Source organism: Macaca mulatta, chromosome 3 (genome assembly GCF_049350105.2).
Source record: "Macaca mulatta isolate MMU2019108-1 chromosome 3, T2T-MMU8v2.0, whole genome shotgun sequence".
In the NCBI taxonomy this organism is placed as follows: Eukaryota; Metazoa; Chordata; class Mammalia; order Primates; family Cercopithecidae; genus Macaca; species Macaca mulatta.
In genome coordinates this window covers 5,275,329-5,300,748 of record NC_133408.1, presented here as the reverse complement: position 1 = coordinate 5,300,748, position 25,420 = coordinate 5,275,329, and the positions used below count along the sequence as shown (strand labels likewise).

Below are 25,420 nucleotides of genomic sequence, written 5' to 3'. Positions count from 1 at the left end.
GCTGACAGGAGCTCTGTCGGTGTTCGCTTCATCAGCCCTTGCTGCACAGTTTAGAAGCCATCAGAACTCTCAAGTCTCAACCTTCAGAAATGACTGTGTTAACCAATATCCTGTCATCTCCATCTCACCTCCTCGGCCCTGAGGTTGCCCCCCTGGCCAAGAACCACCCTGTAGGTGATGCTGGGCCACACTTGCCCCTGCACAAAACCCCGCCTGGACCCCAGTGGACTCCTCAGCACCTGTGTGGCTGTGGCGTGTGGGCTGCTGGAGATCTTGTGTGAAGGGAAGACCAAGCCTATAGCCCTGGAGGCCAGGGGCCGAATTTGGAATATTTTTCCAACACCCACAGTGTTGCAGAGCTCTCTATACTGAGTCCTACAGTTTGGTACCATGAGGAATTACAGTGAGGCAATCTATTTACAAATGAAACAAAAACAGGCTTTTATGGACTGGCCTGGGAACCTCACCCTTGCACAGATGGGAAAATGCATTCTAACTTCTGAACAATAAGCCCACGAAAGCACTGGCTGGCCTGGGACTGCCAACACGGGATGGCCTGCACTGCCCACAGACCAGAGGAGTGGACAGTGGCGCCTGCCGCAAGCCGCTGGGGCCTCTGCTGCAGAGCTGGGGCTGAGGAGGTGGGCTTTTAGCCCCAGCAACTTTAAAGATCCTGTGTCCAGTGCTCCATCAGGTTTTGCTAAGAGATCCGAATATTCAAAGTTTTTAAGTTAAGATTTCAATGGTTTCTAAAGACAAAACCTTTGTTATCAGGGCACATTTGTACACAGGGCCCCCAGTCTGACTTTTAAAGAGTGCAGCCAGGAGCTGGGAAGGCTGAAACGGAATTGCACTGTTAGTCCCTGGCTGCCTCTGGCTCTGCTCTGCTGGAAGGGCCCTGCCCATTGCTCTGAGCAGCTCAGGATCTCATGGGTTCCAGGCAGCAGGTGAGCTTTCTGTGGCCCCAAACATCAGGTGTTCCATGCCACCTTGTGCAACCCACTCCACTCAGCTCCCCTTTCTATCCCCCGACCCCGTGCCATCAGCTGGAGACCTGAAGGTAGGAAACAGCCATTCACATCCAGCGGTGACCGTGGGAGGTTCACAGCACATTAAGGAGGAGCATTCATCTAGAACCCGAGCTGCCTGACTTACTGCCTTCAAAACCCTCTGGGCCCTGGGGAGGCACTGACTGGGTTTGTTTTTCTGTCCTCTCGGCTCCCATGATGCACAAATGACCTTTTGGTTTTCCTGCAGCCGCTGGGACTGTTCCAACCACGTGGGCAGCACCTGGACTGTCTTGGTGAGTAGATTTGAGATTTGGTCAAAAACAGTCTGTGATTTATATCAAATGGCAGCTTTCAACCCCAGCTACATGAGATATTTTTATGTGGTTTTCCATTTTCCACATCCTGCAATTATTTAATAGGTGTTGTGGCTGCTGTCAGTTGGGAACCTCTTAGGAGCCCTCTTCCCGTGTTGGGGAGCGAAATGCTCTGCCCCAACATGACTTTCTACATTTGGCTTTGATGGCACGATTTCATTTTCTGTCCCAGCTCATGCTTACCTGACCTGCTCTGGACAAGCCTCATCCTAGCAGCTGCTTCTCTGTAGAAAACACACAATAAACATCCCGCTGCCAACAGCAGCGTACATCCCAGAACTCATCGGCCACCGGAGCCTGAGACATTTGTTAACATCCCAGGACAGGGCCAACAGCAGTGCAGAAAGTGAAAATCTTCGAGAAAGCAGGTGTGGCCGGTCTGCACTTGCCTCAAGCCCTCCTAGGCTTACAAACGAAATCATGAAGGAGCCCAGTTCTCTCCAAGTCGAAGCTCCCGGGAGCGGGGTTCCCACTAGAGGCTATATCTAAAATGGTCACTGTTGTTGCAGACAAATTTGTCCGCAGTGTCCAGTAAAACGGAGGGGCATCCATTCCAGGCATGCCTTCACACTCACTGTGGTTCGTAGCCACGTGTCAATCTGGTTCGTAGCCACGCTCGCTCACTAAATCACATTGCCTGGGCAGGTTCTCCAAAGATCAGAATATGGAAGGGCAGGGCAGCCGGCCTCAGGGCAAAGCAGTGAAGCCACTGGGCCCTGTGTTCGCCGTCTTTGGACCTGGCTGTCCCCTTCTTCCCTCGCTTACCCACCGCCTCCCTAAACCTATTGTACAGAAACCACTATGTGTGACAATTTGTGACCAGCCTTCCCCGTTCCCACACCACCCCCTCTGCCTCCTTGCAGTCAAATCCAATTCTCCTGGCCTCCTTCTTCGTGTTTCTATTCCCAAACCCTTCTCCTTTTTTTTTTTTTTTTTTTGACACCTTTCCAGTTTCTCTTTCTGGAAGTGGGCCAGAGTCAGCGATCAGGGCAGCTCTTTCTGTGAATCAAAAAGGACAGGTGCATCAAGCTGGTGTAGATTTGCTAGACTCCCCACAGGGCCCTTCTTCAATCCTCTCCTTATTTTTATTAAGAAGAAAGATCTCCCACATCTCAAGCTCTCTCTTTCCCAGCTTCAGCCTCCCCTGCCCACCAAAGGCATTTGCAGTTACTCTGCTCTCTTCCGGGTTTCCTTCCTGGACCTGCCCAGAATATTCTAGAATATAGACTCCAGGAGGACTACAGAAAACAACTTAGTGGTTTGAAAATGACTGCTTTGGAGAAAGACATCTTTTTAATGCTGAAAACACTGATTGTCATTAACTTCATAATCTTCATTATTCTTTATTCATCAAGCTCTTTACATGGAAAGGACCATGTTTGCTCCAGGACTTGTACCTGACACCACCCCAACCCCCATTAGACAGCTTCCTTCACTGCTGCCAGAATGGCTTTAAATGGCAGAACACAGTTCCACAACACGCCGCACAGCTTGAATGCAAGTACCTCTGAGAGGAGCAAGGGCCAAACAGCTGGTCTCAGATGCCAAGAGCAGGTTCTGAAAGTTAAGGAGAGAATGACTGACCTCAAGGACACCAGAGATGCAGAGGGGTGGTGACCAGCGGAGGTCCTCACAGGAGGCTCTGGGGGGCCCTCAGAGACAGCCCCTGCCCTTCCCAGCGTGGCCCAGGGTGCTCCAGCAGTGTGAAGCCCCCTCAGGCGAGCCGCTCCCCTGCCTGTCATCATCCCAGCCAGCCACCACGCCACAGTCTCCACGCCAGTCTCCTTGCTTGTTTTGTGGTTCTTCTCAGACCTGTTGAGCCTTTAGCAAAGCAAGAAAATAGTCTGCGACGTATTTTTCAAAGAGTGAATCATTTCTTATCCTGTGGTTCATCAGGAAAAAACAAAGCAAAACCCTCATCCTCATGTCCTCGTGGCCTGACCTCATACACAAATCCTGCCTGCAGTGACCTCAGACTGCACCAGCAGGTGAGGCCAGCAGCGAGGGCAGCCCGACGGGCTTAGACCAACAGACCAGGTTAGGAAAGCAGATGGCCACTTGCAGCAGGGGTGTAAAGCCACTGAGGTATGCGTGCAGGGGGACTGGCAAAGTATTGTGAAAGAGACAGGGGACAATGACCATCAGCGTTGCCACCTCCAGTGGCTCAGGACTGGCCTGAGGCATGGCCCTCAACCCTGGTCGCTCACTGGAGTCCCCTGTTCCTGGATCCCACACCCTGAGCTCTTGCCTTATGGGTCAGGGGTGACAGTCACTCCCCAGGTGATTCCACAGGGCAGCCTGGCTTCAGAACTGTGATGGCATCACACTCAGTCACTGTGCAAGGGGCAGGGAGGCCTGGCTAGTCTGAGTGGGGCTGGAGCGTTAGGTGTTCATGACAGACAGGGAAGGAGTTGGCATGCTCTGCCAGGGACGACATTACGCTGATACCATTTTCAAGAAGGAACACAGAAGTGCTGTGGGCACTTATACCCAAGGAGCTGGTTCAAAACGTGCAGCCTCAGCTGGGTGCAGTGGCTCATGCCTGTAATCCTAGCACTTTGGGAGGATGAGGCAGGCTGATCATGAGGTCAGGAGATTGAGACCATCCTGGTTAACATGGTGAAACCCCATCTGTACTAAAAATACAAAAAAATTAGCCGGATGTAGTGGCGGGCACCTGTAGACTCAGCTGCTGGGGAGGCTGAGGCAGGAGAATGGTGTGAACCCGGGAGGCGGAGGTTGCAGTGAGTCAAGATCGCGCCACTGCACTCTAGTCTGGGCAGCAGAGCAAGGCTCCATCTCAAAAAAAATAATAAGAAAGAGAGAGAGGGAGAGTGAGACAGAAAAAGAAAGAAAGAAAGAAAGAAAGAAAGAAAGAAAAGAAAGAAAAGAAAGAAAAGAAAGAAAAGAAAGAAAAGAAAGAAAAGAAAGAAAGAAGGAAAGGAAAGGAAGAAAAGAGAGAAAGAAAAGAAAGAAAGAAAAGAAAGAAAGAAAGAAAAAGAAAGAAAGAAAGAAAGAAAAAAGAAAAGAAAAGAAAAGAAAGAAAGAAGAAAGAAAGAAGGGAAGGTGCAGTCTCAGACCCACCAAGTCAGAATGTGGCCAGTGCATTGGGCAAGCTCCGGGCGATTCTTGCACACATTCAGCTCAGGTGTTCCCTGCCTGGGAGGAGGACGCGAATCACCTGGGGAGATGCCCAGTCTCACCATCAGAATCTCTGAGGGATCCCAGGCTGTGAGCCTTGCCACATGCAGGAGGTGGGGCATGGAGTTAGGTCATCGGGAAAGGGCTGGGGGGAGGGATTCAGGGAGCTGGAGACCCCCTGGGCCAGGTCCCTGCAGGGGGACAGGAGTTGGGTTTGAGAAGAAGGACACTGCATACCCGGGGCTGGAGAGGCACATGCCATCATCCCGACGCCTGAGGCAATGGAGCAAAGGGAAGGAAGGGACATCCCTCTGCTCTCCACATCTGTGATGCTGTGGCTGGGCTCACAGATGCTGGGAATGCCCCTTCATCACACTTGGCTGCCACACAGGAAAGGACAGTGGCTTGAACAGAGAACAGAGAGGGACCTTCAGTGTTTGACCCTCCACCTCTCGAGAGTGAATCAAGCACACATAAAACGAGTTAATGTGGCTAGAGGCGCAGGTCAGCCCCGGGCAGCCCCACACTCGGGCCTTTCCCACTCGAGGTGCTCCTTAGAGGTCCTGGCACCCACAGCTGCCCTGGCTGGAGAAGCCACAGGAGCCGGCCAAGGGCAGGTGCCGCAGGAGCGTGGGCGGACGACACAGAAGATGGGCTTCATGGAGACGCCTGCAGACAATGCCAGCAGCTAAGGGAGCCGTGCTGATCTCAGGCTACAGGAAAGGTGCTGTCTCAAAAGTGGGTCCTGCTCTCCTCTGGGGGGCTCAGGCCCCTCAGGAGAGCTGGGGGCGGGGGAGTCACAACTTCTTATGGGGGGAACTGAGGAATCCAAATGCACCCAAAGCTAGGTGGCCAGAGAGCAGAGGCTGAAGGGCGTGTGCTGCTGCATGTGGATGGGCTGATTTAAGAAAATGGTGAAAACAGTTTTTATGTATAGACCTGGTGTTGCCCAAGACAGGTTCCCAAGTCGTTTGTGGAAAAGGAAAGACAGCCCTTGGCTGTCAATCACAGGCCGGTGACCTCACCGCAGTCTGGGTGATTGCATTGCTGTTGTTATAGACGAGTTGCAACATTCAGCTCCTGGCCTGGTTCCTGGAAATGGCATGCTGGGGACTCTAAGAAATGATGCACACGTGGGAAGACAAAGCTGACTCCAGCAGCAGCAGGCTGTGGGTGAGAGGCAGCGCAGCTGTGGGAGGCCAGCCTCACCTCCTCCCCTCTGGAAACGGCTGTGTGTTCAAGGGTCATGCTCTAGAGAAGGAAGTGAGCAGCCAAAGACTGAAAAGTAATGCTTGTAAATGTGCTAAAAACAGAGGAAAAGATGGACATGAGGGGTGCAAAGAGAGAGCATCCCAGTGGAGAACTGGAATCTGCAAAAGTCACCAATGAACATTCCAGAAGCACGAATAAATATTGACATGAGAGTATTGCAGATGGCTGTAACAGCAGGCTGCATTTAGCGGAACACAAGATTAATATGCTTCAAGACGGATCAATAGAAAATATCCAAAACAAATCATGGAGAGAAAAAAATGGTAAAAACAGAACAATATGTTGATATAGTCAACGCCAACACAGGTGTGACTGGAGTCCTAGAGAAAGGGAGAGAGTAGGGAGGGAGAGGGAGGGAGAGAGACAGGGAGATGCAGGATTTGAAGAAATAATAGATAAATATTTTCTAAACCTTATGAAAGACAGCAACCCACAGATTCAAGAAATTAGATCCAAGCCAGATGAATGAGTTTTTAAAGGATTATACTTAGGCACAACATAGTAAAACTATCTCTAAACAAATCTATCAACTGTTATCTTTAATAAATGATCTTAGAAAATTCATTAAAATGTGAAAATTAAACAGTACTCTCTTAAATAAACAACAGTTCAAAGAAGAAATCACAAGGAAAATTGGAAAATACTTTAAAATGAACAAAAATAAATAGAAACACCACATGCCAAAAGGTCCGGGATAAGGCAAAAGCAGCACTTAGAGGGAAATCTATGGCTGCCAATGCCTGTATTTAAAAAAAGATCTCAGATAAATAATCTAAACTTCCACCTGAGAACCTAGAAGAAGGAGAGCAAGCTAAACCCGAAGCAAGCAGAAAGAAGGAAATAAAGATTAGAGCAGAAACAAGTGATCCTAGCAAGGTTGCAGGCTATAAATCAATATACAAAGGGCAATACACACCAAACATTTAGACAGCAAGACTAAAATATATCATTTGTAATAAAATAAAAAATATTATGCTTAGGAATAAATATAACTCAAGATGAACAAGAACTCAACCCTGAAAACTTTAAAAAACTTCAGAGAGCTGGGCCCGGTGGCTCATGCCTGTAATCCCAGCACTTTGGGAGGCGGGCAGATCACTTGAGCTCAGGAGTTTGAGACCCACCTGGGCAACATGGCAAAACCCCATCTCTACTAAAAGTACAAAAAATTAGCTGGGTGTGGTGGTGCAAGTCTGTAGTCCCAGCTACTTGGGAGGCTGAGGTGGGAGGATCACCTGGGCCCAGGAGGTTAAGGCTTCAGTGAGCCGTGATCACTGTACTCCAGCCTGGGCGACAGGAGTGAGACCCTGTCTCAACAAAACAAAACAAAACAAAACAAAAAACACTGCAGAGATAAATTTTAAAAGACAAATAAATGGCGAGCTATTCTATATTTATGGATCAGGATGTTTAATGTGTTAAGATATCATTTCTCCTCAAATTAATCTATGGATATGGCACAGTCAAAACCCCATAGGCTTGTTTTCTTCTTTCTCTCCTGCTCCCTTTTTTGAAGACAATTGACAAGGCGATTCTAAAATGTATACAGAAATAACATCCAGAACAGCCAACACAACCTTGAAGAAAATTGGAGGACTTACAGTATCGTATTTCAAGACTTAGTTAAAAACTATCGTAATTAAGACGGTGTGGTGTTGATACAAGGACAGATAGAGCAGTGGAGAAGAACAGATGGTTCAGAGATTTACCTTCCTCCCATATACGGCCATTGGTTATATCAAAGAGCCAGTGCAATGAAGACAGGAGGGCGTTTTCAATCCCTAGTGCTGGAGATGCTAAGAAGGCATTTGGAAAAAATGCACCTTTCAGCCTACATAGAAATTAATTCAAGATGCATCATAAACTTAAATCTGAAAATGAAAACAATGCTGCTTCTAGAAGAAAGCAAATAAATGTATTTTCATATTCTTCATTTCTTCAGAGATTTCTTAAAGAAAACATACACACATTAACTATAAAATAAAAGTGATTAGATTTCATTAAAACTAAGAACTTCTGTCATCAAAAAACAAACACTGACATTATTAAATGGTCAGTCGGGCACAGTGGCTCACGCCTGTAATCCCAAAACTTTGGCAGGCCGAGGCAGGTGGATCACCTGAGGTCAAGAGTTCAAGACCAGCCTGGCCAATACGGCAAAACCCCATCTCTACTAAAAATACAAAAATTAGCTGGGCATGGTGGAGGGCACCTGTAATTCCAGCTACTCGGAGGCTGAGGCAGTAGAATTGCTTGAACCTGGGAGGCAGATGTTGCAGTGAGCCGAGATCATACCACTGCACTCCAGCCTGGGTGACAGAGTGAGACTCCATCTCAAAAAAACAAAAACAAAAACAAAAAACAAAAAACAAAAAACAAAAAAACAAAAACAAAACAAAACCTAAATGGCAAACTATGAACTGAGAAAACGTATTCAAAATCCATCTATGTGACAGAGGGTACCTATTTAGAAATATTAAGCAATTCTACAAACTAGTGCTAAAATCAAAACAATACAACTTAATAAAATGAAGCAGCATATCATTAATCAATACAGAACAGAAAATTAAAACCTTGATGATATGATCACCACACTCCAATCAGAGTGGCTACATTTTAAAGAAACTGACAGTGCAAAGTGAGGGCAAGCACATGGAGCCACTGGAACTCTCCCATTGCAGGTAAGAGTATAAGTCAGTAAAAATTTGGAAAACGGGTTGATAGTATCCACTAGCATCACGCACATTCTTGTTCCATAACCTGGCAATTTCTCTGGTAGATTTCACTCAACAAAAATGAATGTTTGTATCCACCAAGAGACAGATACAAGAATGCTAGTGGTAACTTTATTTATAACAGTCCCAAACTGAGAACAAACCAAATGTCCACCAAAAGGAGAATGAAAAGCTACTCTGTGACGTAAAAGAGTAAACTATGGACACAAGCACCAACATGCACGAATCATAGAAACATATGAATGAAAGAAGCCAGACACAAAGTAGTAATACTATATTCCAATTATATAAAGATCAAGAATAAACAAAGCTAATCTATGGTAATTGAAGCCAGAATAATGTTTACCTCTAGAGATAGTAATTGGTTAGGAAATGGAACAGGAACATTTTTACAGAATGCAAATGGTCTATATCAGGATGGGGATGGTGAATATACAGGTGTATAGACATGTAATATTCATCAGACTTTACAGAAAGATTTATGCCCTTAAAAAGAAAGTAAGGCCCTATAGGAAGGAAAAAAAAGGGCAGCTTCTGGAGCCACACCCACCTGTTTTGACTCTGGAATTGGGTACTTTCTTGCTGTGATCTTGGCCAAGTAAAATCATCTGTGCCTTACTTCCCCATTGTGAATAATAACAGTGTCTGGCTCGTGGAGCTGTGATGGGGATTAAGTGAGTTAATGGATAGAGTTCTCAGCACAGAGACCTAATACAGCCTCCATCCTATTTGTCCTTGTTACCAGGTTTCTGCTACGCTCCCTTCCAGGGCTGAGATCTCAGAGGCTTCAACAGCCCACTTTCCCCGACGTTGCTGCAATAATCATTGGCTAGAGGTATTGTGATATGTCATTAAAGTTAATCTAGACAAAAATTTGATTTACCTATAACTATTACACTGTAGACCCAGAGGAATTTCAGTTTTTGCCATAATTGTTTTCAATGTGTGTTATAAAAAATAAATTCCACTATGTTCACAAATGTAAAACTCATGATCTGACCAAAAGTGAGAGATGGGTAGACTTTCCTACTTGGGTCCCTCTGTAGACAGGTACTAGGTGCTGTTTTATGCCCAGTGACTTGGGAGGAAACAGAACTGCCCTTTAGTAACCCCGCTCACTTCCTGTTTTCTGCAGTAACAATTACATTAGGCAATATTATTACACATGGAATTGCATCATGGTGATTTTAAAACAATCCTCCCTGTAGCATTACACAGACACTGAATCCTCATTTGTATTTTGGGGGTTTTTACATGCCTGCAGTGGTGAAAACTGAAATTTTGTCCCACTTAAGGGAGTTTCTTCTTCCCTTTATTAATTGCAAAATAAATGTATATCCCTTCAGAGGGCAGCAGCAGGACGACCTATGTTTGTGGGTAAGTCACTGACAAAATGCTGTCTAGTAAGAAAATATTTTTAAATATAAATGTGTGGGAAAAGTGTAATTAACTAGATGTCGATTAAGAAAAATGTAAGCCACATCTCCTAGTTCAGGCAGCAATCATTTGTGACTTAAACTGTGATGTAAAGTATCTGTGACCTAACCAGACAGCAAATATTGGTGAACTGCCTGGATTTGGGAGATGCAGTGAGAATGAGTCAGGGCCCAGGACATGAGAGGGAGAAAGGGGGACCCTGAGGACTTGGGCTCTGGTGTGAGGATCCTGCACTCGGTGTCTGTGAGGGTGGGTGCAGAGGAGTCACAAGTTCAGGTGAGCCTGCGGCAGGGCCGCCCATGGTCCCTGGTGAGCGTTTGCAGCCAGCCGGGCCATGGGGGTGAGGCCGGCTTGGTGGCTTGGATTGCCTCCTCCTCTGCAGGGTCCCAGCAGGTTTCTATATCCCTCCAGAGAAGCCTCTGGGTACATCCCATGGCTTCCCAGCCTCCCCCTCTCAGCCAGTGGAGAAGAATTCTGATCAAGTGTTGGGCATGAATACAGTAGCTTCAATTTTCAACCATTTTACCTGCAGTCTTCGTAGATCAACGACCCCCAAACTTTTTGGCACCAAGGACTGGTTTCATGGAAGACAATTTTTCCGTGATTTGCGGGTGGGGTGAAGGGATGCTTTGGGGGTGATTCAAGTGCAACACTTTTATGTTGCCCTTTTTTTTTTAAAGACGGAGTCTCCCTCTGTCACGCTGGAGTGCAGTGGCGTGATCTCGCTCACTGCAACCTCCGCCTTCTGGGTTCAAGTGATTTTCCTTCCTCAGCCTCCTGAGTAGCTGGGACTACAGGCATGCACCACGGTGCCCGGCTATCTTCGGTAGTTTTAGTAGAGATGGGGCTTCACCATGTTGGCCAGGCTGGTGTCGAACTCCTGACCTCAAGTGATCCACCTGTCTCAACCTCCCAAAGTGCTAGGATTACAGGCATGAGCCACCACGCCCTGCCTATTGTGCTTATTGCATTTTATTTTATTTTTATTTTATCGTTCTTCATTTTTCTTAAGTCCCGAGGTACATGTGCAGGATATGCAGGTTTGTGACATAGGTAAACGTGTGCCATGGTGGTTTGCTGCACCTATCAATCCACCACCTAGGCATTAAGCCCAGCATATTGTGCTTTTTTTTTTTTTTTTTTTTTTGAGACGGAGTCTCGCTGTGTCTCCCAGGCTGGAGTGCAGTGGCGTGATCTCGGCTCACTGCAAGCTCCGCCTCCCGGGTTCACGCCATTCTCCCGCCTCAGCCTCCCAAGTAGCTGAGACTACAGGCGCCCGCCACCATGCCCGGCTAGTTTTTTGTATTTTTAGTAGAGACGGGGTTTCACCGTGTTAGCCAGGATAGTCTCGATCTCCTGACCTCGTGATCCACCCGCCTCGGCCTCCCAAAGTGCTGGGATTACAGGCTTGAGCCACCGCGCCCGGCCTTTTTTTTTTTTTATTTTAACTCACTTGCCACTATAAAGCCTGCCACCAGATGCAGCTTAACTGTCACTTGCCACTCACTGATAGGGTTTTGATATGTGTCTGCAAGCAGTTGATTTATTATGGTCTCTGTGCAGTCAAACCTCTCTGCCAAGTTAATCTGTGTTTGCAGCTGCTCCCCGGCATGAGCACCACCACCTCGGCTCATTAGGCATTAGTTAGAATCTCATAAGAAGCGTGCAACCTAGATCCCTTGAGTGCTCAGTTCACAGGAGGGTTTTCACTCCTATGAGACTCTAATGCCACCACAGATCCGACAGGAGGCAGAGCTCAAGCCATAAAGCTTCCTCGCCTGCCGCTCGCCTCCTGCTGTGCGGCCCCACTGCTAACAGGCCACGGACTGGTTGGGGACTTGTCTTACATGATGGGGTGAGCTACCCTGAGTTAATCTGAGTGAACTCCATTCTGTCGACTTTCTTCCCCTCCACCACAGCACTACACCAACCTGAACTTCGCTTCCTGAGACCTAAGATTCAGCCCCGTGCTCAGCAGACATCAGGGATCACCTACCGTGTGCCAGGAGCTGTTCTTGATGCTGGCAACGCAGGGGTGGACAAAACAGAGAGAGCCCTGCCCTCGAGTGTGGTCAGAAGAGACATGGAAGGATTTGGAAGCTAAAGCTCAGATCTAGGCCGGGCTTGTTTCAATTCGTTTCGTGGGCCTGATGTAGTCTAGAGATGATCCTTGGTGTGGGCTGCGGGAGCTCCTGCTGTGTAGTCTGGGGAAGGGCCAGCCCCAGGCAAATAGGGGACCTGCGTCTCTAGCCTTCAGCACATCTGCCCTTCAGGGTCATCCCTCCAGGTGCCCCACCCTGGGGACTTGAACTCTGCCCTTGTCCCCCAAACCACTTCATCCTGATGCTGTGGTTCTCCTGGTCCATGCATGGCGCAGAGTCCTGCTGAGTGTGCCGGTGCCTGTCCCTTCCCTCTGCGATGTCAGCTCCACGCGGCAGCAGTGTTTACCCACGGATGGATCCCCACCCCCGGACCGTGCCTGGGGACAGGTTTTGTTCAGGTTGGTCCATTACTGAGCATAGGGGCCAGGGTTCCACTCCAGGCCCCTCTGACTCCCTCACCAGGCTGTTCCCAGAGACTTGTGAGGGAAGTTGACAATCAATATGTAAATTCAGATGGGTTTCATGTTAGTGAAAACCTGAATATTGAAATATTACAAACCTAGGGTTGAAGATCTCAGGCTGGTGGGAGTGCCTTTGTGCATGCATCCACCTGCTTTTCCTTGCAGAACTTTCTACACAACAGTTCAGCACAGGAAGCATGGAGGAGTAAAGCCATCTGGGGAAAGATGAGCAGTGAAAACCGGGGGCCGGCAGGTTAGAGGAGGGGTGTGATTTCAGGGTGCAATGCTGCTGAATGCATGCACACCTTCCTCCTCCGATCCCTCTCTTGGCAGCTCCCAGGTAACTTAGCCACCCACATCTTAATTTCACTCAACAGCCACAACAGTCTCTCTCCCTTATTTTTTTCGTTTGAGACAAGGTCTCGCTCTGTCACCCAGGCTGAAGTGCAGTGGTGCGATCACAGCTCACTGCAACCTCTGCCTCCCAGGCTCAAGCGATCCTTCCACCTCAGCCACCTGAGTGGTTGAGACTACAGGTGCGCACCACCATGCCTGGCTAATTTTTAAAATTTTTTATAGAGATGAGGTTGCACCCTGTTGCTCAGGCTGGTCTTGAACTCCTGGGCTCAAGCAATCTTCCAGCCTCAGCCTCCCAAAATGCTGGGATTACAGGTATGAGCCACAATGCCCAGACTTCAACAGTCACAGCTATCTCTTGGCATAGGCTGTTTGCTATTGGCAAAAGGACAGACACAAAGACCAATGGCACAGGATAGAAAACCCAGAATCACACCCACTCAAAGGTACAAAGCAAATCAGTGGAGGATGGACGGCTTTTCCAGCAAGCGCTGCTGACGCATTTGGGTATCCATGCGCAGAAAAAAAGAACTTGGACTTAAATTTTCTTGTACAAAAGTTAACTCAAAAATGCATCATAGATGTAGAATATTTGAGAATTTTGAGAGTTCTTCAGGCATTATGAATCCTAATCCTTTGTTGGACATGAGATTTGCAAATATTTTCTCCTGGTCTATTATTAATACTTATCTTTTCATCTTAACAGGATCTTTCTGAGTCAACACTTTTCATTTTGATGAAGTCCCATTTATCAATTTTTTCATTTTATGGATCATGCTTTTGGAACTCTTTGGCTCCGGATCCTAAAGATTTCCTCCTAATATTTTTTTTCGCTGAAAGGTTATTTCACATCTACGATGCATTTTGAGTTAACTTTTATATAAGAAAATTTAAGTCCAGGTTCTTTTTTTCTGCCCATGGATACCCAAATGCGTCAGCAGCTGTTGCTGGAAAAGCCCTCCATCCTCCACTGATTTGCTTTGTACTTTTGAGTGGATGTAATTCTGGATTTTCCATTCTGTTCCATTGATCTTTGTGTCTGTCCTCTTCCCAATAACAAAGTCTGGATTGTTGTAGCTATAAAATAAGTCTTGATATCGGGTAGACTGATTTCTCCTCCTTTATTCTTTTTCAAAATCGTTTTAACTCTTCTAATTCCTTGGCCTTTTCCTTAAATTTTAGACTACTCTTGTTTATATCTACAGAAAATTTTGCTGAGATTTTAATAACAATTACCTTAAACATGCATATTTTGGTAATCATCGATATCTTTATGATGTTAAATCTTCCAGTCTATAAACAGTATTTCCCTCCTTTTTTCTTTAGTTCTTTTTTTTTACTTCTTTTATCAGGATTTTGTAGGTTTTAGCATACAAGTCCTGTACCTGTTTTGTTAGGTTTACACCTAAGTACTGAATTTTGTTTGAGCAGTTGCGAATGGTATCATGTTTTTAATTCTAGTGTCCATATGTGCATTGACAGAGCATAGAAATAAAATTTATTTATGTATGTTTATCTTGTATCCTGCAACCTTGCTTGAACTCACTTATTGTTTCAGGAGTGCTTTTGTAGACAGATTGGGATTTCTTAGGTAGACAATCACGTCATTTGAAAATAGAAACAGTTTTGCTTTTTTTTCCCTTTCCAACCTGTCTGCCATTTATTTCCTTTTCTTGCTTTACCACACTGGCTAGAAATTCCAGCACCATGTTGAATAAGAGTGGTGAAAGCAAACATCCTTGCATTATTTTTGATACTAAGGAGCAAGCATTTGGTTTTTCACCATTAATTATATTATTAACTGTAGATTTCTTGTTGATGCCGTTTATCAGGTGGAACTTCTCTATTCCTATTTTTCTGAGTGTTTTAACCATGAATGGGTATAGAATTTTGTCAAGTGCTTTTTCTGTATCAGTTGGCATGATCATGTGACTTTTTCCTCTTTAGTCTGTTAATATGGTATATTACATTGATTGACTTTCACATATCGAACCAGCCTTAACGTCTCTGGAATAAACCCCACTTGAATGTGGTATATAATTTTAAAAATATATTTCTGAACTCTATCTACTAGCATTTTGTTTGGGTTTTCTGTATTTATACTCATGAGGGCCATTGGTCTGCGGTGCAGTAGTCTTGCTGTGTTGCCCAGGCTGGAGTGCAGTGGCTATTTACAGGCATGAAAATGGTGCACTAAGGCCTCCAACTCCTGGGTTCAAGCAACCCTCTTGCCTCAGCCCGTGATCAACTATAGTATTTTTAAAAAATATTATATTTGTCTGATTTTGATATCAGGGTATACTAACTAAATAAAATGAATTGAGAAGTGTTTCTTCCTCCTCTGTTTTCTGAAGGAGATTGCCTAGAATTGGTGTTAATTTTTTTAAATGTTTGCTAGAATTCTCCAGTGATATCATCTGGGCCTGGAGAATTAGGTGGGGTTTTTTTTGTTTTTGAGTTTTCAAAACTAAATTCAATGTTCTTAATAGCTATGAGACTATTAAAATAGTCTGTTTATATTCAGTGAGTTGCAGTTTGTGTCATGTGAGGAACTGGCTGATTTCATCTAAGTTGTCAAATGCATGATTGCAGAGTTGTTTGTAGTGTTCCCTCATTGTCCTTTGGATGCCTGTGGGATCTGTAGTGATGTCCCTTGCTCCATCCCTAATATCAGTAATTTGTATCTTCTCTGTTTTTCCTTTGCTCATCTTGCTAGAGGTATGTCAGTTTTATTTATTGTGGCCAGGCAAGGTGGCTCACGCCTGTAATCCCAACACTTTGGGAGGCCAAGGTGGGCAGATTACCTGAGGTCAGGAGTTTGAGACCAGCCTAGCCAACATGGTAAAACCCCGTCTCTACTAAAAATACAAAAATGAGCTGGGTGTGGTGGTGGGCACCTATAATCCCAGCTACTTGGGAGGCTGAAGCAGGAGAATCGCTTGAACTTGGGAGGCGGAGGTTGCAGTGAACCGAGACCGTGACACTGCACTCCACCCTGGGAGACAGAGCAAGACTCCGTCTCAGGAAAGAAAAAGAAAGAAAGAAAAAAATTTATTGATTGCTTCAAGAACCAGCTTTGTGTTTCATTGATTTTCTCTACTGGCTTTCTCTTTTCAGTTTCACTGATTTCTGTGATTATATTTACTATTCACTTTCCTTTCTGACTTTTCTCTCTTTTTTCTACATTCTTGAGGTAAGAGTTTCAGTTATCACTTTGAGAATTTTCCTCATTTCCAACGTATATGAATTCAGTGATATAAATTTCCCTCTCCTTACTGTTTTAGTTGTGTCCCACAAATTTTGATATTTTTACTTTCATGTATTTTTATTTTCAATTTCATTCAGGTAAATGTATTTGTATTGCCCTTCAGATGCCCTCTTTGCCTCATAAATTATTTTACAGTATGTTGTTTGGATTCTAACTGTTCAGAAGTTTTTCTTATATCTTCCTGTTACTGATTTCTAATTTGATTCCACTTTTATCAGAAAACACAGTCTGGTGCCAGGCATGGTGGCTCATACATGTAATCCTAGCACTTTGGGAGGCTGAGGTGGGAGGATCACTTGGGCCAGGAGTTAGAGACCAGCATGACAAAACCCCATCTCTACTAAAAGTACAAGAATTAGCCAGACATGATGGCACACCTGTAATCCCAGCTACTCAGGAGGCTGAGACATGAGAATCACTTGAGCCCAGGAGGTAGAGGTTGCAGTGAGCTGAGATCATGCCCCTGCACTCCAGCCTGGGTGACAGAGGGAGACTCTGTCTCAAAAATAAATAAGTAAGTAAGTAAATAAATAAATAAATGCAATCTGTACAATTTCAATTCTTTTGAGTTTGTTGAGGTTTGCTTTGTGGCCCCAAATATGGTCTAACTTGGTATCTGTTTTATGGATACTTGAATGTGCATTCTTCTGTTGTCAGGTGGAGTGTTATATATATATATATATAGATTAGATCCTATTGATTAATAGTATCATTGAGTTCTTCTATCTCCTGGTGCTACAGGCATGTGCCACCACATCTGGATAATTTTTAAATTTTTTGTAGACATGGGACCTCACTATGTTGCCCAGGCTGATCTCAAACTCCTGGGCTGAAGCAATCCTCCTGCCTCAGCCTCTCAAAGTGCTGTCCTTCTTGATGTTCAAAGCTTCATTCTTTTACCATTTTATTTATGTTTAAATAATTTCATTTCATCATTCTTTTAGGTTATGTCTACTAAAGACACATTTTCTTAGTTTTTCTTTATCTGAGAATGTCTTGATTTCTGGGTGGCCAGTGTTGGTTTTTTTTTTTTTTTTTTCTTTCAGGAAATTAAAAAATGTTTTGCTAATTCTTTCTGTCTTCTTCTATGGTTCAATGAGAAATATGCTGTCATTTGAATTGCTTTTTCCCCTATAGGTAAGGTATTGTTTCTCTTTCATTCCCTTTAAGATCTCTTCTTTGTCTTCAGTTTTCAGAAATTTGACTGTAATATGTCTTGGTATAGTTTTATTTGCGTTTATTCTGTTTGGAGTTTGCTAAGGTTCTTGAATCTGTAGGTTTATGTCTTTTGCTAGGTTTGAGAAGTTTTCAGCTGTTATTTCTTTGATTATTTTTTAACCCCTCAGTCCCACTTCTGGGTTTCTGTTAGATCTTTATAGACAGTTCTACAGGCCCCTCAAACTGTGTTCATTTTTTGTTTAGCTTGTTTTTCTCTGTTGTTCAGATTCGATGATTTCTATTGTTCCATTTTCCAGTTTATTGATTCTTTCCTCTGTCCCCTCCATTCTGCTATTAAGCCCGTCTGCTGAGTTTTTAATTTTGGTTATTTAATTTTTCAATTCTAAACTTTCTATTTTGTTCTTTTTACCTTCTATTTGTTTGCTAAGACTTTCTACTTTCTATTTTATTTTTTCAAATCTGCTCGTAATTGCTCACTGAAGCATTTTTATGATGGCTGTTTGTCAACACTTGTTGGATAATTCTAACACTGCTGTCATCTTTGCGTTGGCATGCATTGATTGGCATCCATCCATTAATTGGCTTATCTGACATCACTCTGGCAGGGGAAGAGGGCACAGCACTGCCACCTTACTACCAGGCAAGGGTACAAGTCCAGGTTCCCTGCTCAGCCTTTGTTGACACCCTAAAGAGGGGTTCCTCATTACTACTGGATGGGTGTTGAAGTTCTGGCTTCCCATTTGGCCTCTACTGATACCTCCCTAGCTGGGGGAGGTAGGAGACCTTACTTCTATTCCCCATATGGTCTTCATGACATCACAGGGTGATGAGTATCCTTGTTACCCTGGGTGGTGGTGAAAGTCCTGACTCTCCTGGGTCTCCTATCGTCACCCCAGCAAGGTGGACGAGGAGCTTCTCATTATTGCCCAGCGGGAGCAGAAGTCCAGACTTCCTAATTGGCCTTCTCTGACACATATATTATGGCTAGAGGAGTAGGAGTTGGTTGACATGCCTAATTACAGCCTGAGGAGGGTGGAAATCTAAGCTCCCCACTCTTTCTTTGCTGGCATGGGTAGACATTTGACCACAGTGTATTCTGGAATGTTTGGTTGAAGCAGAGAAGTTATTGTCTAAAAACTTTCTGTCCTCTAGGTTGCCCCTTTCCTGTTCTTTTGGCTAGAGAGAGCAGGCTTTTGTTGGGACCTTTTTTTTTTTTTTTTTTTGGTGCTTATTTGCATTTCCAGGTTCTCAGCTTCTTCAACTCAAAATCTGGGATATATGATGCAAAACAAAAATCCAGGGACCTCACCACAGTGTGGCTCCTTGGGTCCCAAGATCCCTGGATGGTTTGCCTTCCTTTCCCCATCTTCTAGAGTCTCCTTATGTTTGTTTTGTGTAATATCCAAGGTTTTTAATTGTAATTAGAGGGAGGACTAGGGAAAAACATGTCTATTCCATCTTCCCACAAGCCTGTCTTATGACTTTCAACAGATTGAACTTGGGCTTCTTGTAGAAATCTGCCCGTTTGAAATAGGTTTTCCCTTTTCACCCAGTAAATACTTGACAGTAGTGAACACGTGGAAAGATACTTAGCCAGGTGCCAGGAGACCTGGGTCCTTGTCCGGGCTTTATGGCCCTAAGCAGGTTACAAACCTCATGGAGCCCCTATTTTCTTGTTTTCATGTGGCAGAATAATTTACTGAGACAATTTATTAATTTTCCCTGCTCTAGCAATTTTCCCCTCCCTTTAAAAAGTAGTCATGTCTTTTTTTCTTTTTACTTTTAAAAAATGAGTTGTTTTTCTCCTAAAGCCTTCAGAGAGTTGCAGAACCTGAGACATAAGTTTCCAGGCATGCAGAAGATAATCTCTCTAATCAAGCTTTTGCTTTTGAAAGCTTAGGCTCCACAAGGTGACTGCCCCAGGCCCTCCTGGAAGGGAGGAATGCAGAGCTGGGATTCTGGGGGAGGGAGGCAGAAGGGTCAGGAGAAATGTCTCAGAGCCTGGAAAGGGGAGCTATGGAGTCTGCAGCCACCAGGAGAGCTCAGAGGTCTCAGGGAGGCAAGAGGACTTCTGCTCAGGTGATCAGAGGGCTGAGTCCACTGAACACTTGAGCTGTGGCCTTTGGAGCCATGGAGAGTTGATCTGGGCCTGACCTGGGCATGGCATGGAGGAGCTGCTTCTGAGGGACCAGGCACAGATCATCTGACTGATAGAAATAACAAAATGTGGGCTGCCTGGTGCCTGGTGTGAAAGTGTAAAACCCATGAGGGTCCAGCAACGGCATCTGCCCTCCTACCCCACAGGGTGTTCTGAAGCAAAATGCAATCATGCACCTTACAACATTTTCTAAAGCATTCGAGGTTGTCCAAACATAACTCATGATTTTTATTAAGCACCTATTCCAGCTAGGCTCCATGCAGGGAATGATGTTGGAGCAAAGTAATATTAGTGAGATGCTGGACTTTATCATCTCTTTGGGGAGATAATGCATATATTGGGCGAAGAAGAAGCTAAGGGTTAGAGGGTCGATCTAGAAACTACTTGTAAGGATTTTCTCATAGAGTGGCTTTGGGCCTCTGACTTTTAACTTCCTTGTTAAACTGATGATCATAATCAAGACATTTTAGCTGCAAGTGACTAACATCTAATTCATACTAGTTCGGGGTCAGAAGGGAGAGGAGAGGATCCCGTGACAAAAAACAAGAATAATGAGCACCAGCCTTTATAAGATGCACACTATGTGCCGGCCATGGCTTTCAAATGCTGACTCCTCTAATCCTTGAAACAGTCTTCTGAGGCGAACAGGATCGATCATCAGCCCACTTAATAGCTGAGGTCACAGGGGCACTGAGAAGAAGGAGCTTGTTTAAAGAGCCTCCATCTGGCTCTGGGGCCCAGCACTTATCAAAAGTTAAAAGTGGTTGCCCAGCTGCTTGGGAAGGGCCAACGATGGACGATGGGTGTGAACTCAGGAGGGCAGGATGTAGAGGCTCCAGCTATGAAAAGGTTGCTGAAAGGGCTTTGTCACTTCCTCCATCTCGGCTCTACTTCCCTGGGGGTGTTTACTTAATTCCTAGCCAGACAAACACTCTCCTTAAGACTTGTCAATGCCGACAGGGAACAGGGAAAGAAACCCTCTCCCTCTTAGGGTCCAGGAAGTCCCTGAAGAACTCTGATGACCCCGCTGGGTTTGTGTGTCTTTTCCAGAACATCAGTAGTGGCCAGAGGGATGGAACATTCTGGATGGTCCGGGGGGCGGGGGAGGGGGGTTGTGTTCTACGGCTGACTACGCGGAGTCAGGGACGGGAGGTTCCCTGGAGGAAACGTGGGGTACACAGTGGTTCCAGTTACTTCCTAGAAGGGATCCGTTATGGGAGTGATGGAAAGCTTTAAATTATTTGTGGGAAGGAGGCCTCCAGTAATTTTCCGGTGTCTGTCTCTGAGACTTCTGTCCTAATCTTCAACTTTGAAGGTCATCCTGTGGCCAGATGTTATTTACTCTGTCTTCGTTTGAAGAAATGGTTTCCTAGGTCTTTCCCAGCTGCTCTTGGTTCCATGCTAATGGAAGAAAACAAAAGGAATCTATCTGTAATACTTAACTTGTCTTGTCTTAACTTAATCTATGAAATATCTACTTGCAGTTTTTCCCCTGAAACCATCTCTCATCATCTATCTTGCCACCGTAGCTTCCAGACATCTGCTGCCCCCACTCCCTCCACCCTGCACCTCCCTCACCTCTTTGGCTTCTCTCATCTCATGGCCCCTCCTTTGCACTGACCTCCCACAGGCTGTGTGTGCTTGGTAAAGAAGGGGTCCTCTCTGGAGCTGGGCTGGCTCACCAGAGGAAGCGAAGGGACATACCTGGACACTGGAGACAGAACACCATTGAAGTCAAGAGCGCCAGCAAAATAGGAAACAAACAGTGGAGATTAAGCATTCTCATTTGTTTTTTTCAAATTTATTTTATTATTATGATTTTTTTGAGACGAAGTCTCCCTCTGTTGCCCAGGTTGGAGTGCAGTGTCGCGATCTTGGCTCACTGCAAACTCTGCCTCCCAGGTTCAAGCGATTCTCCTGTCTCAGCCTCTGGAGTAGCTGGGACTACAGGTGCATGCCACCAGACCTAGCTAATTTTTGTATTTTTAGTAGAGACGGGGTTTCACTGTGTTGGCCAGGATAGTCTCAATCTCTTGACCTTGTGATCCGCCCGCTTTGGCCTCCCAAAGTGCTGGCATTACAGGCGTGAGGCACCGCGACCGGCCTTAGCATTCCCATTTCTTCCAAATGAACCAACACACAAAGTTCCTATTTGGTGTATCCAACCAGCCTTACGTCGCTGCCCTCCCTGATGACATGGTCTCTGTGTCTGACCCACTTTCCCAGGCTTCCCCTTGAAGGTCTAAGATACGGTTTTCCTCTGCACCTGTTCTTCCTCCTTTCTCCACTCACTTTTCCCTTCCTCCTTCCTTCCTCTCTCTGTCTCTACCTCTCTTCTTTCCTTCCTTTCTTTCTCCCTGCTATGACCCAAATATTGGTATCCTCCCCAAATTCATATGTTAGAACCTAATACCCATCATGACAGCATTAAGAGATGCAGTCCTGGGCCCGGCGCGGTAGCTCACGTCTGTAATCCCAGCACTTTGGGAGGCCAAGGCGGGTGGATCACCTGAGGTCAGGAGTCCAAGACCAGACTGGCCGAGATGGCGAAGCCCCATCTCTACGAAACATAAAAAAAAAATTAACTGGGTGTGGTGGCATGCGCCTGTAATCCCAGCTACCCAGGAGGCTGAGGCAGGAGAATCACTGGAACCTGAGCAACAGAAGCTGCAGTGAGCCAAGATTGTGCCACTGCACTCCAGCCTGGGTGACAGAGCAAGACTTAAAAAAATAAGTAAATAAAAACCAACAAAAAAAGAGAGATGTGGTCCTTGGGAAGTGATTAGGCCATGAGGAATGGGATTGACGAATTTATTAAATGGTTTGAAACAGGTTGAAAAGAGCCCCTTTCCTTTCTACCATGGGAGGACACAGAAGGCGCATCTGTGAGGAACAGGCCTCCAGACACTGAATTTTCTAGCACCTCGAATTTGGACTTCCCAGCTTCTAGAATTGCAAACAATAAATTTTTGTTGTTTTTAAGTTACCTAGTCTAAGGTATTTTGTTATAGGAGTCCAAATGGATTGAGACAGAAATTGGTACCAAGAAGCAGAGTGTTGCAGAAACAAAGACCTGCAGATGTAGAAGAGGCTCTGGAACTGGGTAATGGGCAGAGGCTGGAAGAGTTTGGAGGAGCAGGCTCAAAAGGCCTGGGCTGCCAAGAGTGAACATAAAGGGTGATCCTGGTGAGGTCTCAGAAGAAGAGGACACAGAGTCTCCGAGATTACGTAAGTGGCTGTGATCAGAATGCTGATAGAAGTATGGATGGTAAAGGCCACTCTGTTGAGGTGTCAGACAGAAATGAGGAACGTGTTACTGGAAATGGGAGGAAAGGCCATCCTTGTGACAGATGGCAAAGGACTTGGCTGAACTGTGTCCTCATGTTCTGTGAAAGTCAGAGTGGTAGGGGATGAACTTGAATATTTGGTAGAAGAAACACTCTAAACCATGTCTTGAGGACACTGCATAGCTTCTCTCCACTGCTTATGGTAAAATGTGAGAAGGCAAGAAATCAATTAAAGACAGAATTTATAGCCAAAAGGGGAGGTAGAACTTACAGAATATTCTCAGCCTGGTCATACTGTAAAGAAAAAAAAAGCATGTCTGAAATCAAGGCTGTAGCCAAACTAGTGTTTCAGGCAGAGATTAGCATAGAGAGGCAGAAGCCAGGTGCTATGCATGAAGACAGTGACGGCATAACGCTGAAGGTGTTTCAGAGGTTACCAGTGCTGCCCTCCCATCACAGGCCCAGAGTGCCGAGGTCTGGGGGAAAGAACTGTGCCCACAGAGGCACCTGGAGTGCCTGCAGGACCTCGGCACCTGCTGCAGTGTGTTCCCCTCTGAGGGCACAATCAATAAACCTTGGGCATCTATGCAGGGCCATCTCCCTGGGTGTGTAGAGGGTACGAGCTATGGAGGCACGGCTAACTCCATCTGGATTTCAGAGGACGCTTTGGAGAGCTTTGGGGTCCAGGCAGAGAACTGCCACAGAGGCAGAGCCACTGCAGAGAGCCCCCACCAGGTCAATGCCCAGTGGAGCTGTGGGGGCAGGGCCACCTGAAGACCTCAGACTAGCAGAGCCAGCCTGAGAGAGCCACAGGCAGGGGACTCCATCCCATGAGAGCTGCAGTATGGGCTGTGCTCAGCAAAGCCATGTAGGAGGTGTCACCCAGAGCCCTGGGGGCCCAAGTCCCTCCTTAGAGTGTTCAGAAGATGGGACCATGGAGTCAAAGAAGATATGATGCTTTTTGCCCCGTTGGGTTTTGTACTTACTTGAGACCTGTTATCCCTTCCTTCTTTCCTATTTTTCTCTTTTTGGATGGAAATGTCTGTCCTGTCCCTGCCTCATCCTTGCATTTTGAAAGCACATAACTTGTTTGCCTTCACAAGTTCACCACTGAAAGAATTTTCCCCAAGAGGACGTTTACCTTGAGTCCCACTCACATCTGATTTAAATGATGTGTAGCTGGGACTCTGGGCTTTAGACTTTTGATTTGGTGCCAGGAACAATTTAAGACTTTGGGCACTGTTGAGATGGAATGAACATATTTGGCATGTGAGAAGACTGTGAATTTTGGAGAGCCAGGGGTGGAATGCTATGGTCTGAATGTTCGGGTTCCTCCTAAATTTATTTGTTGGGACCTAATGCCCAGTGTGATTAATACTCTGATAGCACTGAGGTGTAGCCTTTGGAAGGTGATTAGGTCATGAAGGCTTTGCCTCATGAATAGGGTGGAACTCTCATAAGACAGGTTGCAGGGACCATCTCTTCCTCTTCCATCATGTGAGGACACAGAGGCACCATCTATGAGGAACAGGCCCTCACCCGACACCAGAGATGCTGGAGCTCTGACCTTGGACCTCCCAGCTTCCGGTACTGTGAACAATACATTTCTGTAGTTTACAGATTTCCCAGTCTAAGATGTTTGTTACAGCAGCCAGAATGGACTAAGACACACGTACACTCTCTCCCTCCCTTGGTCAGAGAAGCCAACAGGGCCGGGACCAGGCTGACCAGAAGGGAGGTCTCCAGGCCCAGCCCAGGGCAAGTTCGCCACAGGGAGGCCTCTCGAGCGTAATCTCCTGTTGTGTCATCTCAGCCTGGGATGCCAAGGGCACGGTGTTCATCCCTGTCTCTCCCTCCCTCACGTCGCTCACCAGTGTCGGACAGGATAGCCACAAGCCCCTCTTTCCTGCTTACACTTGGGGCAGCATCTTCTATTCTTAACTGGCTGGGAACTTTTATCTTCAGAGCCAGATTTGGGTTGTGAAAAGCAAGCAAGGAGACAAACACCTCTCTGCATCCTCCTCCCCCTTTTTCCTACCCAGTTTCCAGACTTTGGGGGAAAAAAAATCCCATAAACTGTCATGCTTCATATTGCCAACAGGCAGCAGTGGGCATGGTGCAGAGAAGAGCAGGGCAAAGGGGCAGAGGGACAGCCTCCTTTTTTTTTTTTTTTTTGTTTGTTTCCCTCCATGTAATGGGGAGGTATCAAGTGAGCGAGATGTGCCCGGCCACACAGTGAAGCACAAAGTAGCCAAAGACACAGCAGGCAGATCAGGTCTGTGTGCACAATGGCAGGCTGCGTGCAGGCTGGCCTCAGCCCTCGTGGAGACGCAGAGAGATCTGCAGGGGAACCAGGGATTCAGAGACCTGTGGTTGGTGTCCTGCAGAAGATGGGGCAATTTGAGTCACCAAGCCAGTCTCACCCCAGTGGCCCGGCTGGTTGCAGAAACTCACCAGGGACAAGGGGTCACCCCACCACAGGCCCACCTGGACATGTGACTCCCCTGTACCCACTCTCACAAGCACCAAGTGCAGGATCCTCATGCCAGAGGCCAAGTCCTCTTTCTCCCCATCATGTTTGACCTCAGCAACTGGAAGTCCACAGAAATAAATCAGACACTCCTAAAATGGGACACCAC

At 46.0% G+C, this 25,420-nt stretch overlaps 1 long non-coding RNA gene across 2 annotated transcripts; it reads left to right on the top strand.

Annotated features, from left to right (window-relative positions):
* On the top strand, positions 1-25,393 carry LOC114676700 (uncharacterized). 2 transcript variants are annotated; one of them, XR_013414891.1, is made up of 4 exons: positions 1-1,303; positions 9,278-9,367; positions 11,889-12,469; positions 22,506-25,393. It is a non-coding gene; the product is annotated as an uncharacterized LOC114676700 (long non-coding RNA). The 2 variants fall into 2 exon arrangements; XR_013414890.1 differs by lacking the exon at positions 22,506-25,393 and having other exon boundaries at positions 11,889-15,170.
* Positions 25,394-25,420: the final 27 nt, after the last annotated feature.